The sequence below is a fragment of the Oryctolagus cuniculus genome, chromosome 21, assembly GCF_964237555.1.
Source record: "Oryctolagus cuniculus chromosome 21, mOryCun1.1, whole genome shotgun sequence".
Taxonomy (NCBI): Eukaryota; Metazoa; Chordata; class Mammalia; order Lagomorpha; family Leporidae; genus Oryctolagus; species Oryctolagus cuniculus.
This window is the reverse complement of record NC_091452.1, coordinates 26,381,297-26,399,645: the sequence shown is the minus strand read 5'-3', so window position 1 is coordinate 26,399,645 and position 18,349 is coordinate 26,381,297. Positions and strand designations below refer to the sequence as shown.

Genomic DNA, 18,349 nt, shown 5'->3' with positions numbered 1-18,349 from the left:
CTCTACCATGGCCTGGGAAAGCAGTAGAAGATTGCCCAAGTCCTTGGGCCCAGAAGAAGCTCTTGGCTCCTGGCTTTGGTGCGGCCAATTGGGGAGTGAACCAGAAAATGGAAGACTTCTCTTTCTCTCTTTCTCTGCCTCTCCTTCTCTCTGTGTGTTTATCTTTCAAATTAAATAAATAAATCTTTAAAAAAAGAAAGAAGTGTATGTTGCTACTCTTTAAGAACACTTCCTTGAGTTCAGCATTTGGCCTAGCAGTTAAGATGTCTTGTCCCATATCAGAGTGCTCAGCTTTGACTCTTGGCTTCAACTCCCAATTTCAACTTCTGCCTAATGTTTACACAGGAAGGCAGCAGGGATGAACCAAGTAATTGGGTTCCTGCCACCCTCCTGGGAGACCTCCTGGGAGATTGGGTCCCTGGCTCCTGACTTAGACCCAGCCCAGTCCTGACCACTGTGGACATTTGAAGAGTGAATCAACAGATGAGAGATTTCTCTATGTCTACTTCTCTCCCTTTCTCTGCCTCTCAAATAAATAAGTACTTTAAAAGAACATTTCCTGGGACTCAGACACTGTGACAACAGGTGTGCTCGACTGAGAAATCAAGGAATCTGTTATTGAAAAGGGGAAGGAAGGATCTGGCTTCTACTGCCCCTGCAGAGGATGATCGCTATGATGTGGAACAGAGGCAGTAGCCACACAGAGCAGGTGTTCTCATTGAAATTTCTACAGGGCAGGTCTTCTCCCCACCACCCAGATGCCAACCCCCATCTTACTTCTGTCAAAATCTCATCCTGTCTTTTAGTCCCATCAAAGGTGCATTTACACTGTTTTTGAGCTAACACACTGCATAGACACATAGAGTCTGGTAATTTCAGTGTGAAGTAAAGGATGTGGTTTCCAAGTCACTGTAGACTGGCTCATATCATGTACTCAGTGAATCTTTGCAATTACTATCCTTGTGGTTAAGCAACTAGATTATCATGGTCACAAGGAGTAGAGCTTAAATTCCTCCTTGACCACTTATCAGCTGTCTGACCTTGGGCAATTCCTTAAACCTCTCTGTGTAGCAGCCTTGTTTCCTTGTGTTTCAGAGCTGCATTTAACTTTTGCCTCATGCATTCCTTTATAAACTAAACATTCCTTTATAAACTTGACTTTTCTGTCACAAGCCTGTAAGTCACAGCACTCTTATACGTTATCATCTGGAATGTGATCTCTAAATGTCACTACATGAGAAAATGTTTTTCATCCTTGTTCTTTTGTCTAGTGATTAAAAGAACATGTCTTGACAAGTAGTTGAGGTTCCAATACACCAAAAGGATGCTCAGACAAAAGAACAAAAAGCCAAGAAACAACTTAGGCTACATGTACTCATTTTCCTTGGAGTGAGAAGGCAGCTAATGTTTTGACCATACGGCTTAGAAATCTATAAATAGCTTTTCATAAAAGGCCAGATCCATGAAACATGGTAGACTTATAATTCAGTATTGTTGTTGTAACCATAGTTACACATTAATCCAAGATAAACATGAATAAAGATTTGATTGGATGAGTTTGCAGTCAATTCATTGATTTTTTTATCATGAAAAGTTTAAAGATAGATGTTTCCAATAAAAATATCATCTGGGTTTGCTAGAATGAGAAAGGAGGGAAGTGAGAGAGAGGGGAAGAAGAAAAATGGTGTCTGTATTTGTAGGAAGCTTGGGAATCACAGCTTCTTTAGCAAAGGAGTGAGAGCCCAGTGCTTGGTGTTGCATATGAAGTGTGTTTCTCTCTCCAATCTCCTCAGTCCAAGCCATGGGACAGGAATCTGAGTCCAATTAGAAAATATCTGATTGTTTTCTAGAGAGCATTTAGTCTGCCATTATCAGAATTGTTCATTACTCCTTTCCACGACAAATGGCTCTCTCAGGTGAAGACTGTAATCAGCAATGTGGTGCCATCTCTTCCTTTGGGAGATCCAATTTTCCCTGCAATGTGCCTTGCAGGAAGTTATTCAGTCATTAATCAAAGTCCAAGAATCTAAAAATATTAACAAAGTATTCACAAAAAAGAGTGTCCTATGTTCAAAATTCACTTGTCTTAGCTCTTACATTCTGTTCCTCATCTGTTGTTACGGCCCTGGTAAAGGGAGTCTCATTATGAGAAAATTGAAATTTCACAAACAGCCCAAAGATAACAGAACTTCTAACTTGAGAGTCTATAACACACAAGGTTTTCAGGGCCCAAGATGTTTGCAAAAAATAAAAGGTCTGGGGAAACTACTAAGAAAGCATTACACTACTGTAACTCATGAGAGTTTGGTAAAATAGTGTGATATAAAATCAACACACAAAAAAAACAACTGCCTTTTTATACACAGACAATGCCATGGCTGAGAAAGAACTTCTAAGGTCAATCCCATTCACAATAGCTACAAAAAATTAAATAACTTGGAATAAATTTAACCAAGGAGGTCAAAGACCTCTTCAATGAGAATTACAAAACTCTAATGGAAGAAATAGAAGAAGACATTAAAAAATGGAAAATACTTCTATGTTCATGAATCAGAAGAATCAACATCATCAAAATGTTGGTTCTTATGAAAATAATTTACAAATTCAATGAAATACCAATCAAAATATCAAACACATTCTTCTCAGATCTAGAAAAAATGATGTGAAATTTATTTGGAAACATACGAGGCCTAGGATAGCTAAAGCAATCTCATATGACAAAAATAATGTCAGAGGCATAACAATACCAGATTTTAAGACATGCAAGGCAGTTATAATCAAACCAGCCTAATATTGGTACAAAAACAGATGGATAGGCCAATGGAACAGAATAGAAACACCAGAAATCAATCCAACCATCTACAATCAACTTATATTTGATCAAGGAACTAAAACAATTCCCTGGAGCAAGGAGAGTCTCTTCAACAAATGGTGCTGGGAAAACTGGATTTCTACATGCAGAAATATGAAGCAAGACCCCCTACCTTACACCTTACACAAAAATCCATTCAAAATAGAATAAAGACCTAAATCTACAACCAATATCATTGAATTATTAGAGAGCATTGGGGAAACCCTGCAAGACATCAGCCTAGGCACAAAGACACACAGGCAATAAAAACCAAGATTAACAAGTAGGATTATATCAAATTGAGAAGCATTTGTACAGCAAAAGAAACAGAAAAGTAAGGAGGCAACCAACAGAATGTGAGAAATTATTTGCAAAACATGCAACTGATAAAGAGTTAATAATCAGAATATACAAAGCAATCAAAAACATCAAAAATAGCAAAGCAAACAACCAGTCAAAAAATGGGCAAAGGACTTAAATAGACATTTCTCAAAAAAGGAAATCCAAATGGCCTAAAGGCACATGAAAAAATGCTCAGGATCACAAGCATTCAGGGAGAAGCAAATCAAAACCACAATGAGGTTTCACCTCATTCCAGTTAGAATGGCTTTCCTACAGAAATCAACAAACAACAAATGCTGGTGAGGATGTGGGGAAAAAATGTACCCTAATCCACTGTTGGTGGGAATATAAATGGGTAAAGCCGCTATGGAAGACTGTATGGAGATACCTCAGAAATCTGAAGATAGCCCTACCACATGACCCAGTCATCCCACTCCTTGGTATTTACCCAAAGGAAATGATATCAGCAAACAAAAGGGACATCTGCACCTGTATGTTTATTGCAGCTCAATTCACAATAGCCAAGACATGGAGTCAACCTAAATGCCCATCAATGGAAGACTGGATAAAGAAACTATGGAATATGTACTCTATAGAATGCGACACAGCAGTTAAAAAATAACAAATTCTGGACATTTATAGCTAAATGGATGAATCTGGAAAATTTCATACTTAGTGAAATAAGTCAGTCTCAAAGGCACAAATACCATATATTCTCCCTGATTTGTGACAAAAGAGCACCCAAAGGGAAAACTGTAGAACTGAAACAGACACTATGAGAAGCAATTACTTGAATAGCTCTTGTCTTGACTGTTAAGGAACATTTTATTATTTCATTTTATCTATTTTATATTCTTTTTTTCTTTTCTATTAATATCATTGGCTGAACTCCTTACTTAACATAGAATTAATCATAGATGTATTAAGTCAATTGAAAATAGGTCCAGGTTAAAAATAAGAGTGGGAATGAGAGAGGGAGGAGCTGTACAGAACAGCACACATTCCCACAGACCTACCCCTAAGGGTGAAGCTAAAAACTTGCCATGGGACTCCAAATTCCATTTAACTGGGTGGCACTAATCCCATCTTATGTGATAAAGTGATCATATTAAGTATGGAATTGATCATATACATAGGACCATCAGTCAAAGGAATCACATAAATAAGACCAAGTGCCTGGTAATAACAATAGATAGAATTACAAAGAAGAGAAAGTTCTGACATGGGAAGCAGTCCACACAGTAGACTCATAGAATGACAAACACCCTAAACAGCAATCTGACCTCAAAATTAGCCCCTAAGTCCTGACTGAAAACACCATAAGAGCATTTCAGGCATGGAAAGCCAAGACATAGTGGCAAAAATGGTTCTGCATGAAGGATCTCTGTGGATGAGACCCTGGTGGAAAGATGGGGTCATCAAAGAAGGATGTACTTTTCTCTGAAGAGAGGAGAGAACTTCCACTTTAAATATGGTCCTGTCTAAAAACCGATGTAGTTTGTGAACATCTTCCATAGCCTTGGAAGCTCATATTAAGAGCCTCATGCAATCACTGACAGCATAAACAAGAGTGTCAGTTGTTAAATCAGCAGTAGGTGTCACTGTGCACTTGCTCCCCATGCAGGACCTCTGACCTTAATGAGTTGTTCTATGAGAATTAATGGTGAAACTTGTCTTAAAACTCTGTTTTATACTTTTTAAGTTTGTGCGGGTGCAAATAGTTGAAATCTCTCCTTAGTAAAGAGTTGATCTTCTGTATATAAACTCAATTAAAATGAATCTTAATGGAAAATGGAATGGGAGAGGGAGTGGAAGGTGGGATGGGAGTGCGGGTGGGAGGGTGGGAATGGGGGAGAAGAAACACTATCCTTAAAATCTGTACAAGATTTATATATATATATATATATAGGATTAATGCTTGCATTATTTGTGCTCAGTCCAATACAACTTCAGTCTACAATTTTGGAATATGAGGGAATGCTGATAAATTAGTATCAAGAACGTATCTCCTAAACCACAAAGACCTGACTGCAATCATGATCATGTTTCTTTTTTTGCTGGATTTGCATTCTGGAAATTTACACCAATGTTTTGGCTTCATGTGAATTATAAAGGTAATTTTTAATAAAATGTTACATAATTTTCTAAAGAATATGAGTGTTTATTTTAACTGGAGTACATAATGGAAAACAGAACACAATACAATACAGGAACTCTTTCCATATTGAGCTAATGAGTAAGAAAGGCAAAACAAGCCCTGAAGACTGGAGCTGGCCTCACCTCAGTAAAAGGCCTAGACTTACGCTGTTAAAGAAATATATTAGGAGGATGTCCCAACTGCTTGGGCCCTGCACCTGCATGGGAGACCAAGAGGAAGCACCTGGCTTCTGGCTTCAGATTGGTGCAGCACGCTGGCTGTAGCAGCCATTTGGGGGGTGAACCAATGGAAGGAAGACCTTTCTCTCTGTCTCTCTCACTGTCTAACTCTGCCTGTCAAAAAAAATGTATGAGTATGTCATGTGTGAGTATGTCACACACTCAACCAAAGGCAACACTTCTCAGTCACTTTGTTAAATCAAGACAAAGAAGGGCATTGTGTAAATATATCTCAAAAATGGTGTAGTTCTCTCTCCCTCTTTTTATTTCTATGTAACTCTTTGATCCATTTCCCTGTTAATGGCAAGGGATAAGTAGTGGAAGATGGCTCAAGTGCTTGGGCCCTGCCGCCCATGTGAGAGACCTGGAAGAACCTCCTGGCTCCTGTTTCTTGGCTTTAGCTTGGCATAACAATGGCCACTGAGGCCATCTGGGGAGTGAAACATTGAATGGGAGCTCTCTCTCTCTCTCTCCCCTCCCCTTCCTCTCTCTTCCTTTCTCTGCCTGCAGTTGATTTTCAAGTAAACAAATAAATGGGAAAGGGACACATGAAAATGCCCATTAAGTCCCTCTTGTCACTACCATAACTGACTGGTCCTCCATATAAATCAGCTTTAGCTCTACTGCATTCTCTCTGCATTCTTATTTGAACTATTAGGATTACCAAGGGCAGAATGAACTTCCTCAATATAGCCAATACCGAGAAGCATCCTTGAGCAATAATCATTACATGTGAAATGGGCAAATCCATTAAGAAGCTCTTTTGAGTAGTCTCTGAGTGATACACTACACAATCACTTATGGTCTGCAGTCATATTTATTACTCAAAATATTTACTCTTCTTTAGACAACAGCTGTCATCCTGATGGTCGTTGGGAAAAGTGGCCTCATAAATTTTTTTCCAATTTTTGGCATCACAGCACAATAAAAAATATTGATCATGACAAACATTGAGACTATGTGAGGGTGAAGAGTAAAAATCACAGAAGGAAACGAAATTGGATACATATAGCAGCTGCCTCAGAACTCAGCCAACAAGTTCATCATCAGATGCCCTTCCCAATCCCTGCACCCAAAAGCTGAGTCCAAGCTGGTTCTCTGATTTACAGAGTTTGTGGTATAGTATGCTGCTTGGGAGAAAGGAGAGACAGGCGCCATCCAACAGATCACAGCTCCTTCATGCATGAATCCTGTACTCCAAGTCCAGATTCTCCCTGACCACCCTCCTGTCCTCACTGCACAACCTGAGAAGAGTTGGGAGTGCAGCCACTCTGAAGGGAAGGCTCTGGTGCTGAGCCCAAGTCGCTGTGTGCATGGACAAGGCATGTCACCCATATTCCAGGGCCAGCCCAGCCCTCACCTCTGGAGTCCGCAGACTCAAGAACTCACCATGGGGAAGTCTGAGTCACTCGATGATCAGTTCCATCAGGATCCAGCCGTTCCACCTCCCCCTTCTCAGACACCTGGCCCTAAGCACTCCGGCTTTCCTGATTCTCAAGTGTCTGGCTTCCTCTTTGCAGGGGGAGAAAGATGCGCCACCACACGGACGCTTTGCCCAGTGCAGCCTGGAAGGGACTGTGATGTGACGATCTCGCGAGGTTATATGGGTTCCCCTCCCCTGAGGTGTGCCTGGTTGGACAGTTTGCAAAGGGGGGGAGTGGGCATGGATGAGGTCATAAAGCCGTAGCCAATCAGTATGCTCCCTGGCATAGTGGGCGTGGGGAACTGTTGCCAGGTGAGGGGAGTGAGGAGCTGCACCTTGGGTCTGAAGCCGCCTCCTCTGCTGCTGGGCTCCCCAGAGGTGGACGCCATCACCTCCATGTTCCTGCACAGCTCTTGTGATATAAAACCCCATTCAGGTGAGATACAATTTCCTGACCTACTGGTATTTTATTGACTTCTGGGTCTTTGCTTCTCTCCATGTTCTGGTGTTATTTCTCTGTTGTGTCATTTGTGTGTGTGCCTGTGTGTTTAATATGTGTTTGAATAATGTTTAAACATATTACATAATTTAAATTTCTCTTGTAGATATGTGTGTGCTAGTTTGCCTTTTGTCCTTTAATATTGTCTGTTTGTTTCTTGCTATGGTAGCTTTACTGGTTGTATTTGGCTTGGGGTTAGATGGGATTATCTCTCCATATAATGGTGTCATCCACATATATTGAGTTTTATTGCTTAAAAGTTGATATTTAAACTTTATGTTTCTTTTTTGTTGATTTCCCTGACCACTCCTCCAGTATAGTGTTGAAGAGGGATGGGGAGAGAAGCTAGTCATGTCCGGGTCTGTTTCCAGGAAGAAGGCTTTCACTGCCCTGTATTAAGTAGTGCACTGTGGTCCATTTTATACTATCTTGATCACATAAAGGAAGTCACTGTGTTTTCCTAATCTGCGATAAGTTGATTTATTTTCTGGTTGGATATTGAATTTTATTAAATGTTTTTTAATATTTAATCTAAATGGTCATGTAATTTCCTCATATTTTTCACCTATCTGGATGATATATAGGGTTTGTTTGAGAATGCTAAAAATCTTCACTTTTTAGTGTAGCTCACTTGTTATTTATCTGGTATGCCTTCCTATGTGATTGAATTCATATAATCATATTTTGCTTAGAATATATGTACCCCAGTTTAGGAAAGACATGCTTTTTTATTTCATTTTCATTGCATATCCTGGTCTCATTTGCACATTGCTTCCCAAAACAGATTGAAAAACATTTTGTGTATGTCCACACTTGGAACAAGTCAGGAAAATTCAGTGTTTTTTCTCTTAGAAGTGTATAATGTTCCATAAGTCTGGACCCAGATTTTTGCTTGTGGAACATTTTTGTTTTTGATTGGCTGGTATGGATTTTCAAATATTGGTTCAACTTTTTAAATTATATAGGAATTTTCCTATTTCATCTTATATTTGTGCTTTTGGAAATTGGATTTAAAAATATAGCAGATTTTGAACTCTGAAGTCAATTTTTAAATAATTTTCTACTTATATAAGGTGAATAAATTTCATATATTTCATATGTATAGATTTAGGAGCATAGTGCTAATTCCTACCCTACCCTCCCTCCCATTCATGCTGCCATCCTCCCTCCTGCTTCCTGTCATATTCTTTCATTTAATTTTTACAGTGACACATTTTCAGTTTATTTTATATTCATAAACTTACCCTAACACTAAGTAAAGAATTCAACAAATAGTAAGAAAAAAAAGCCAATTCCTCAACAGTAGAGATAAGGGTTGTAGACAATAATCAGATATCAAAACATCAATTTCATTCATATATTACATTTTTTGTTCTCTTAATTATCACAAATAAGGGAAAACATAAGATATTTGTATTTTAGGGACTGGCTTATTTCATTAAGTATAATGACTTTCAGTTGCATCATTTTATTGCAAAGGGCAGAATTTCATTATTTTTTATAGCTGAGTAGTAGTTCATAGTGTATATATAACACATTTTCTTTATCCAGTCAATAGTTGGTGTACAACTAGGCTGATTCCATATCTTAGTTATTGCAAATTGAGCTGCAATAAACATGGAGGTACAGATAACTTTCACATGCTGATTTTATTTCATTTGGGTAAATTCCCAGGAATAGGATGGCAGGGTCATATAGTAGATCTATTTTCAGATTTATGAGGAATCTCCATACTGTTTTCCACAACAGCTGTCTTAATTTACATTCCAAGAAGAGTGTATTTTCCCCCACATCCCTACCAGAATTTATTGTTTCTTTGGTTACTATATGAAGCTGTTTGAACTGGGGTGAGGTAAAACCTCATTGTGGTTTTTATTTTCAGTTCCCTGATGGCTAGTGATCTTAATAATTTTTTCATGTGCCTGTTGGCTATTTGAAAAAAATATCTGTTCAAGTCCTTTGAACCATTTCTTAACTGGATTGTTTGCTTTGTTGTTGTTGTTGAGTTTCTTTATGAGTTACATAGTTTGGAAATATATTCTCCCATTCTGTCTCTTTGGAGTCAAATTTTTACTCATAAGAATTTAACAAAATCTTAATATCTTGGTGATTTCTATAAGCTCTGTAAAGAACAGCATTGTTTTAATTTTTTTTCTTTGTTTTTAAAGATTTATTTTACTTATTTGAAAGACAGAGTTACAGAGAGAGGTAGAGCCAGAGAATGAGAGAGGTCTTCCATCCACTGATTCACTCCCCAAATGACTGCAATGGCCAGAGCTGAGCTGATCCAAAGCAAGGGGCCAGGAGTGTTTTCTGGGTCTCCCATTTTGGAGAAGGGGCCCAAGCACTTGGCCTCTTTCCCAGGACATAGCAGAGTGCTGGATCAGAAGCAGAGCAGCTGGGACTTGAACCAGCGCCCATATGGGATGCTGGTGCTACAGGCCATGGCTTTAACTCACTGTGCCACAGCACCAGCCTCCATGTTTTAACCTCTTAAAATTGGTTGTTGGCTTATTAATTTCTTAATATTTTAAAAATGTTTTTCCTTGCTTATATGTTTCTGTAGTATTTTTGTGAAACCAGCATTTTATTGATGTTTGCTATTACCTTTTTCCTGACTTTATTTAAATATTCTTCAAATATTTTTCTTTTTTAATTCTTAAGAAGGAAGCTGGGATGATTTGTGTGTCCTAATACATTCACTTAAGGATGCAGATTTTCTCTCAGCACTGATTTTTCTGCAACCCCTTAATTTTCTCACATTTCCAAACCCTGTATGTGCGGGTCCTATCTGCCCCAGTATCGCCATCCCCATTCTGCCTGCAGCCATATTGGGCTCCATGTGTCTCCATTCCTATGTCTGAAACCCATGTATGTTCTCCAGTGTCTATCTCTCATTTAACTGTGACCCCTATTCACCCTTGGTGTGTTGTCATTTATAAAATCTCTGACTTTGATGTCAGCTTTCAACATTCCCTAGTTCTCGTGCCTGCAGCATATGCCACCTGCATGAGTCTCCATTCCCTGCATCTCCAGCACATATTTCCTTGAGTGTCTCCCTGTACCATGTAAATCATCATGTCCTCCAGCCCCTCTTACATGATGCCAAGATCTTCCCGCAATTGTTTGCTTTCCTTCTCCAGAGCAATCTTTCTACTACCCTGGAGTAACTTCACTGCCTGTGCTTCCAGCTCATTGTAACCTTTATGTACCTCTCTGCTCTTTGCTTGAATCCCTGTCATACTTAGGTTTCTAGAATGCCTCTGACTGCAGCCAGGTTTTTCCTCTATGTCCCCATGCCCAATACCCATAACTTAAGCATCCCATGTGTCTGTATCTCCTGTTTTTCTCCCAGGGTCTCTACCCACTTTGAATATTTGGTTTCTGGTTAACTACTGAAGAAGAAATTGATTCTAAATGAGTTTTAGCCATTGTGAAAAAAGTTGCTATATATATTTCACATCAGTTTTTATTGTTTTTAAAGATTTATTTTATTTATTTGAAAGACAGTTACAGAGAGAGGTAGAGGTAAAGAAAAGAGGTATTCCACCCACTGGCTCACTCCCCAGATGGCTGCAAAGAGTGGAGCTGAGCTGATCCAAAGTCAGGAGCCAGAAAATTTTTCTGGGTCTTCCACATGGGTGCAGAGGCCCAAGGACTTGGGCCACCTTCTACTGCTTTCCCAGGCCATAGCAGAGAGCTGGATCAAAGAGGAGCAGCTGGGACTAGAACTGGCATCCATATGGGATGCTGGTACTTCAGGCCAGGGCTTTAACCTACTGTGTTGCAACACTGGCCCCTCACATCGGTTTTTATCTACTCATTTTAAGTATATTGGAACCTGTATGCTGTATGATATGGTGATACTATGGTTGGATTTCTAATATCACATCAAGATGTCTGATAAAATGGCTGTCCCACTATATATTCTCACCAGTAATGAATGAGATATACTGCTATTCTGTATTCTTGCAAAAATATTGTTGTTGTGTTGACTTTTTAAATAAAACCATCCTAATACATGATGTGTCCATCTTATTGCTGTTCAAATATGCTTGTCCTTAATGTACAATGCATTTAACTTCCTAATAATTCTCTTTTTTTAACTTTTATTTAATGAATATAAATTTCCAAAGTACGACTTATGGATTACAATGGCTCCCCCCCCATAACGTCCCTCCCACCCACAACCCTCCCCTTTCACATTCCCTCTCCCCGTCCATTCACATGAGGATTCATTTTCAATTCTCTTTATATACAGAAGATCAGTTTAGCATACATTAAGTAAAGATTTCAACAGGTTGCTCCCACACAGAAACATAAAGTGAAAAATAATAGATGATTTTTAAATGATGATGAAATCAGATCAGACCTATTGTCATGTTTAATCCCAGCAAGAGTCAAGTTGGGAATTGCTAATTTTTTCTTTTTTTTTTTTTAACAGAAGATCAGTTTAGTATGCATTAAGTAAAGATTTCAATGGTTTGCACCCCCATAGAAACACAAAGTGAAATAAACTGTTTGAGTACTCGTTATAGCATTAAGCCTCAATGTACAGCACATTAAGGACAGAGATCCTACATGAGGAGTAAGTGCACAGTGACTCCTGTTGTTGACTTTACAAATTGACACTCCTGTTTATGGCATCAGTAATCTCCCTATGCACCAGTCATGAGTTTCCAAGGCTATGGAAGCCCCTTGAGTTCTCCGACTCTTATCTTGTTTAGACAAGGTCATAGTCAAAGTGGAGGTTCTCTCCTCCCTTCAGCGAAAGGTACCTCCTTCTTTGAAGACCTGTTCTTTCCACTGGGATCTCACTCACATCCACCATTCTATGAGTCTGCTGAATATCTCACTTCCCATGTTGGATCACTCTCCCCTTTATTTATTCTATCGGTTAGTGTTAGCAGGTACTAGACTTGTTTATGTGCTCCCTTTGACTCTTAGTCCTTTCATTATGATCAATTGTGAACTGAAATTGATCACTTGGACTAGTGAGATGGCATTGGTACATGCCACCTTGATGGGATTAAATTGGAGTCCCCTGGTATGTTTCTAACTCTACCATTTGGGGCAAGTCAGCTTGAGCATGTCCCAAATTGTACATCTCTTCCCTCTCTTATCCCCACTCTTAAGTTTAACAGGGATCACATTTCAGTTAAATTTCAACACTTAAGAATAACTGTGTATTAATTACAGAATTAAACCAGTCATATTAAGTAGAACAGACAAAAAAAACTACTAAGAGGGATAATGTATTAAGTTGTTCATTAACAGTCAGGGCTATGCTGATCAAGTCACCGTTTCCCATAGTGTCCATTTCACTTCAACAGGTTTCCTTTTTGGTGTTCAGTCAGTTGTCACCGATCAGGGAGAACATATGGTATTTGTCCCTTTGGGACTGGCTTATTTCACTCAGCATGATGTATTCCAGATTCCTCCATTTTGTTGCAAATGACTGGATTTCATTGTTTCTTACAGCGGTATAGTATTCTAAAGAGTACATATCCCATAATTTCTTTATCCAGTCTACCGTTGATGGGCATTTAGGTTGGTTCCAGGTCTTGGCTATTGTGAATTGTGCTGCAATAAACATTAGGGTGCAGACCGCTTTTTTGTTTGCCAATTTAAATTCCTTCGGGTAAATTCCAAGGAGTGGGATGGCTGGGTCGAATGGTAGGGTTATATTCAGGTTTCTGAGGAATCTCCAGAGTGACTTCCATAGTGGCTTGACCAGTTTGTATTCCCACCAACAGTGGGTTAGTGTCCCTTTTTCCCCACATCCTCGCCAGCATCTGTTGTTGGTAGATTTCTGCATGTGAGCCATTCTAACCGGGGTGAGGTGAAACCTCATTGTGGTTTTGATTTGCATTTCCCTGATTGCTAGTGACCTTGAACATTTTTTCAAGTGCCTGTTGGCCATTTGGATTTCCTCTTTTGAAAAATGTCTATTGAGGTCCTTGTCCCATCTCTTAAGTGGGTTGTTGGTTTTGTTTTTGTGGAGTTTCTTGATCTCTTTGTAGATTCTGGCTATTAACCCTTTATCTGTTGCATAGTTTGCAAATATTTTTTCCCATTCTGTCGGTTGTCTCTTCACTCTCCTGACTGTTTCTTTTGCAGTACAGAAACTTCTCAATTTGATGCAATCCCAATAGTTGATTTTGGCTTTGACTGCCTGTGCCTCCCGGGTCTTTTCCAGAAACTCTTTGCCTGTGCCAATATCTTGAAGGGTTTCTCCAATGTTCTCTAATAACTTGATGGTGTCAGGTCGTAGACTTAGGACTTTAATCCACGTTGAGTGGATTTTTGTGTAAGGCGTAAGGTAGGGGTCTTGCTTCAGGCTTCTGCACGTGGAAATCCAGTTTTCCCAGCACCATTTATTGAATAGACTGTCCTTGCTCCAGGAATTGGTTTTAGATCCTTGATCAAATATAAGTTGGCTGTAGATGTTTGGGTTGATTTCTGGTGTTTCAATTCTGTTCCATTGGTCTATCCATCTGTTTCTGTACCAGTACTATGCTGTTTTGATTACAACTGCCCTGTAGTATGTCCTGAAATCTGGTATTATGATGCCTCCGGCTTTGTTTTTGTTGTACAAGATTGCTTTAGCTATTCGAGGTCTCTTGTGCCTCCATATAAATTTCAGCACCATTTTTTCCAGATCTGAGAAGAAGGTCTTTGGTATCTTGATTGGTATTGCATTGAATCTATAAATTGCTTTTGGGAGAATGGACATTTTGATGATATTGATTCTTCCAATCCATGAGCATGGAAGATTTTTCCATTTCTTGGTATCCTCTTCTATTTCTTTCTTTAAGGTTTTGTAATTTTCATCATAGACATCTTTAACATCCTTGGTTAAGTTTATTCCAAGGTATTTGATTGTTTTTGTAGCTATTGTGAATGGGATTGATCTTAGAAGTTCTTCCTCAGCCATGGCATTGTCTGTGTATACAAAGGCTGTTGATTTTGGTGCATTGATTTTATATCCTGCCACTTTGCCAAACTCTTCTATGAGTTCCAATAGTCTCTTAGCAGAGTTCTTTGGGTCCCCTAAATAAAGAATCATATCATCTGCAAAGAGGGATAGTTTGAGTTCTTCCTTCCCAATTTGTATCTCTTTAATTTCTTTTTCTTGCCTGGCTTCATAGAAAAGAATTTGGGAGGATTCCCTCTTCTTCGATTGTTCTGAATAGTTTGAGAAGAATTGGAGTCAGTTCTTCTTTAAATGTCTGGTAGAATTCAGCAGTGAATCCATCTGGCCCTGGGCTTTTCTTTGTTGGGAGGGCCTTTATTACTGTTTCAATTTCTGTCTCAGTTATGGGTCTGTTTAGGTTTTCAATGTCTTCCTGGTTCAATTTAGGTAGGTTGCATGTGTCCAGGAATCTATCCATTTCTGATAGGTTTCCCTGTTTGCTGGCATACAAGTCCTTGTAGTAATTTCTGATGATTCTTTTTATTTCTGTGGTGTCTGTTGGTACGTTTCCTTTTAATCTCTGATTTTGTTATTTGGGTCTTTTCTTTTTTTAGTTAGTTGGGCCAATGGGGTGTCAATTTTGTTTATTTTTTCAAAAAACCAGCTCCTCATTTGGCTGATTTTTTGTATTTTTTTTTGATTCAATCCTGTTGATTTCTTCTCTGATTTTAATTATTTCTCTTCTCCTACTAGATTTGGGTCTGGTTTGCTGTAGGTTTTCTAGATCCTTGAGGTGAATTGAAAGCTCATCTATTTGGTGCCTTTCCAATTTCTTGATGTAGGCACCTATTGATATAAACTTCCCTCTTAACACTGCTTTTGCTGCGTCCCATAAGTTTTGGTATGTTGTGCTGTTATCCTCATTTACTTCCAGAAAGTTTTTGATTTCTCTTTTGATTTCTTGAATGACCCATTGTTTATTCAGGAGCATGTTGTTCAATCTCCATGTGTTTGCGTATGCTCTAGGGATTCCTGAGTTGCTAATTTCCAACTTCATTCCTTTATGGTCTGAGAAGCTGCATGGTATGATTCTAATTCTTTTGAATTTGCTGAGACTTGCTTTATGGCCTAGTATGTGGTCAATCCTAGAGAAGGTTCCATGTGCTGCTGAGAAGAATGTAAAATCTTTACTGTAGGATTGAAAGTTCTCTAAATATGTGTTAGATCCATTTGGGCTATAGTGTCATTTAAATCTACTGTATCCTTGTTGATCTTCTGTCCTGTTGATCTGTCTGTTTCTGAGAGTGGAGTATTGAAGTCCCCCAGTACTATTGTATTGGGGTCTAAGTCTCCCTTTAAGTCTGTTAACAAATCTTTTAGATAAACCGGTGCCCTGTAGTTAGGTGCATATACATTGATAATTGTTATATCTTCTTGTTGTATTGATCCCTTAATCATTATATAGTGTCCCTCTTTGTCACTCTTAACAGTTTTTGTGGTAAAGTTTATGTTGTCCGATATTAAGATGGCTATGCCCGCTCTTTTTTCATTTCTGTTGGCATGGTATATCTTTTTCCAGCCTTTCACTTTCAGTCTGTATGGATCTTTGTTGGAAAGATGTGTTTCTTGTAAGCAGCAAATAGATGGGTTTTGTTCCTTAACCCAATCAGCCAATGTGTGTCTTTTAACTGGACAGCTCAGGCCATTAACGTTCAATGTGACTAATGATAAGTGGTAACTTTTCCCTGCCATTTGCCAAAGATAAGTTCTAATATATGCTTTGAATTCCCTGTGATCTTTTGCTGTGAGGTTTCCTTCCTTTACCTTCTTTCATATTGATGACCGTGTTTCTGTGTTTCTGTGTGTAACACATCTTTAAGCATCTTTTGCTGGGCTGTATGAGTGACAACAAATTCTTTCAATTTCTGTTTGCTATGAAAAGTCTTTATTTCACCTTCATTCACAAATGATAGCTTTGCAGGATATAATATTCTGGGCTGGCAGTTGTTCTCTCTTAGTACCTGGGCTATATCTCGCCATTCCCTCCTAGCTTGTAGGGTTTCTGATGAGAAGTCAGCTGTGAGTCTGATTGGAGATCCTCTGAGAGTAATTTGATGTTTCTCTCTTGCCCATTTTAGGATCTTTTCTTTATGTTTCACTGTGGAGAGTTTAATTACCACGTGTCGTGGTGAGGATCTCTTTTGGTCGTGTTTATTAGGGGTTCTGTGAGCTTCCTGTACTAGGATTTCTCTGTCCTTCTCCAAACCTGGGAAATTTTCTGCTAATATCTCACTAAAAAGGCCTTCTAATCCTTTCTCCCTCTCCATGCCTTCAGGAACTCCTAGAACTCGAATGTTGGTTTTTTTAATAGTATCCTGAAGATTCCTGACAATATGTTTTAGATTTCTAATTTCCTCTTCTTTTCTTTGGTCTGACTGTATGTTTTCCTGTTCTCTGTCTTCTAAGTCCAATATTCTCTCTTCTGCTTCACCCATTCTGTTTTTAAGTCTCTCTATTGTGTTTTTCATTTGATCTATTAAATTCTTCACTTCATTATGATTTCTCATCACTATCACAGTTTCCTGTTGTACTAGTTGTTTCGTTTCATTTTGATTCCTCCTTAATATTTCATTTTCACGAGAGAGAGATTTTCTACCTTGTCCATTAAGGATTTCTGTAGTTCAAGAATTTGTTTTTGAGAACTTCTTAATGTTCTTATCAATTTTTTGAGATCTGCTTCTTGCATTTCTTCTAACTCATCATCTTCATAATCTTGAATTGGGGTGTCTTTTTCATTTGGGGGCGTCATGGTGATTTCCTTGTTTCTATTATCTCGGTTTTTGCGTTTGTTATTTGGCATATTGGAGATATTTGGTTTTTTCACTGTGGTGCTTTCTCTTGTTATACTATGACTCTAGATTAAGTGGACTGTCTGTTTTTGATGGAGCCTTAGAGGCTTGAGATGGGTGTGGCCTGAGAGCTCTGTTTGGTGTGCCAAAGGTGACACTCCCAGGTTAGGTGTGATAGATCTCTCTCTCTCTCTTTCTTTCTTTTTTTGATTCAAAAGGGAAGTAATTCTGCACAGCTGAACGAAGTTGGAGGTAGTTAGCACGCAAATGATATACCCACAGGAGCCAGAGATCAGAAGCTCTTTCCCAAGGACCACACAGGGAATCTGTTCTGCCCTCAGGGTGGGCTCAGATTCTCCTTCAGTCTCCCACTGGGTTGCCAAAGTTACGGAATTGTAGCGTCTCTGGAGAGTACTCACGTGAATTCTGTGAGTTCTCTCCCCCACCGTCTCTGTTTTCACAGTCTCAGTTCAGTACACCACAAATTTACTATGTCCTAATCTCCTGTTAATTCGCCCCGCCCAGAGTCAGGTTTTTCTGCTAGGCTCAGGGCCGGTGCAGACCTGAGGTCGCTCTGCTTATGACGTATGTCCAAGATGGCGCCTGCTCTTTGTCTTGCTCGCCCTTGAGAGGTGAGCGGAGAGAGAGAAACCCGTGTCCGTACCAGTCACCTTTTTTTTCTCTCTCTCTCTCTTCCAGTTAGCCTGGTGAACTTTCCCTCCCCCCCAGGGGTCGTTCCCTCTAGTCTCCTCTCTCCACTTGCCTGCTGGTGTCTCGGGCTATTGAGGTTCGGCTCACCTCGTGTTCCAGCACTGGTGTGTTGAGTCTGCCACTGGTGTCCTGAACTGTGGGTTCCCACGCTCTCCATGCAGGTCCACTGTGGATCATGCGTTCCAGAAGAGTTTCTTCTGCTGTTTCCTCCCCTACTCTTCCTTGAACCTGCAGTATCTCCACTTTTATTAAACTGTCTCTCCCCGGACTATCAGTGTGCTCCCTTCCTATTCCACCATCTTGCCTCCTCCCCTAATAATTCTCTTAATGTTCAGAATGCTTTATGTGCTTATTTTAATACGTGTATACATATAAACATATA

The 18,349-nt window shown here is 39.3% G+C and overlaps 1 protein-coding gene across 3 annotated transcripts in view; it reads right to left on the bottom strand.

The window, feature by feature from the left end:
* Positions 1-7,202, bottom strand: part of LOC100350369 (zinc finger protein 300-like) — a 122,895-nt gene extending 115,693 nt beyond the window's left edge. For all 3 annotated transcript variants that reach the window (XR_011385166.1, XM_070065871.1, XM_070065870.1), the window contains exon 1: positions 6,959-7,202. The gene's annotated coding sequence lies outside the window, so the exon portion shown is untranslated. The remainder of the gene's footprint in view (positions 1-6,958) is intronic.
* Positions 7,203-18,349: the final 11,147 nt, after the last annotated feature.